The 1,726-nt window shown below is 32.5% G+C and overlaps 1 long non-coding RNA gene across 1 annotated transcript; it reads left to right on the plus strand.

Moving 5' to 3' along the window:
• Window positions 1-335: 335 nt before the first annotated feature.
• LOC137818852 (uncharacterized) lies at window positions 336-1,465 on the plus strand. The gene is made up of 2 exons (XR_011082157.1): window positions 336-587; window positions 1,103-1,465. It is a non-coding gene; the product is annotated as an uncharacterized lncRNA (long non-coding RNA).
• Window positions 1,466-1,726: the final 261 nt, after the last annotated feature.

Raw genomic sequence — 1,726 nt, forward strand, 5'->3', positions numbered from 1 at the left:
GTTTTTATTATGTATATCCTTTTACGAACTTAGTTTACTGTTTACTTAAGAAAGGCATTTTTCTTCTGCTTTCTCTGCCTGACGATGTTCTTTTGTTGAAATTGGTGGACCCTGCCTGCACATGATGATACTGATGTGGAATTGCTGATACTTATATGAACCTAACTTTAGGTAGCCTAACTTCAGGTAATTACCTCAAATGCTGCATCACATAATGTAAACCAAAAACTTAAAATTTCCTTATTTATCATGCCATTTATCTCTTGAAACCTGTGGGTTATGTATTTATATCATGCATGTGTGCACTCTCATGTTATATATATTTGAAGTGGGTGTCATGTTTTTGTGATTCATGTTGTCTTCGTTGTTTTAAGGGGTTTGGGGTTGGGGTTTGAAGATTGGTTTGGGGTGATATATATACCTGAATGGGTTTTGATACCAATTTGGTGATTATTACCATTGGGTTTGGGTTTGGGTTGATAGCAACTTTCGTTGTCTTTGTTTCGTTTGCTCAAGACTAATTTGTGGAAGACTACAAGAATGTGTGGAGTACCAAATGTATATGAAATTGACCAAGAGCAGAACGGGTAATTTTCCTCTTTTCCGTTTGAGTTCATTTTTCTAGTTAACTATCATTATTAATGATTAGTAATGAAACAAAATATTAAACTCTTCTTAGTTACAAAGTTATAATTTTCAATTGTGCTTATCTTGCTAAATTTCATTTGAGAAAATGATACATAGCAGCTTATCTTGCTAAATTTCATTTGAGAAAATGATACGTAGCAGCAATAAGTCCTTACTGTGTGTGATTCAGATAAAAAAAATGGATGCTTGGTATTAATGAGCATGAATACTTTCTTTTAAAGCCAAGAATTTGTTCATGTATATATATTTTCTCAAATGAAGTTTAGAAAGATAAGCACGGTTTAAAGTCATGACTTTATAACTAACAAGAGTTCAATATTTTTTTCATTGCCAATCACTAATATGTTAGTTAACTAGCAAAATAAACTCAACCAAATAAGACGAAACTAATCCGTTCTATGTCTCTTCTTGGTTCAATTTCATATACACTTGGTACTCTCACACGCTCTTGTAGTCTTCCACAAATTATGCTTGCGCAAATGAAGACAATGAAAGTTGCACTGAACCCAAACCCAATGAGACTAGTCACCAAATCGGTATCAAAACCCACTGTAGGTATGTCCACCCGTTACCAATCTTCAAGAGATAAATAACATGATAACTGACACCCAAATGAGAACTCTTGAGAAAAAAAAAAAGTAAGAATATGATTTGTTACAACTTTTATGGAATCCAAGTGGGTGTTACCCAAGGGAAGATGGATGGTGGGGAAGAGAGGGTTGAGATGCAGAAGAAGAACGTTCGTTTTTCATTCTGTTGGTTATTATTGGAATCATATTTAATGGTGTGGAGAAACGACAACATAGTTTTTAAGGAAGTTTGAACATTTTGGTTTACATTGTGATCCACCATTTTAGGTAATTACCTGAAGTTAGGCTACCTATTGAAATAGCATGATAAATAAGGAAAACATTGAAATATGATTAGAAACACATTTACAACACTTCTAACTATTAAGTAAACTTTATATAAACTTTATAGAATATTTCTATAGATAAAAAGGATCCAATATTATTCAGTATTCAAACAAAATTCACCAAACAAACATATAAAAAATGTGTGTTGTTAGTATTTAGAG

Source organism: Phaseolus vulgaris, chromosome 10, assembly GCF_000499845.2.
Source record: "Phaseolus vulgaris cultivar G19833 chromosome 10, P. vulgaris v2.0, whole genome shotgun sequence".
NCBI classification, from domain to species: Eukaryota; Viridiplantae; Streptophyta; class Magnoliopsida; order Fabales; family Fabaceae; genus Phaseolus; species Phaseolus vulgaris.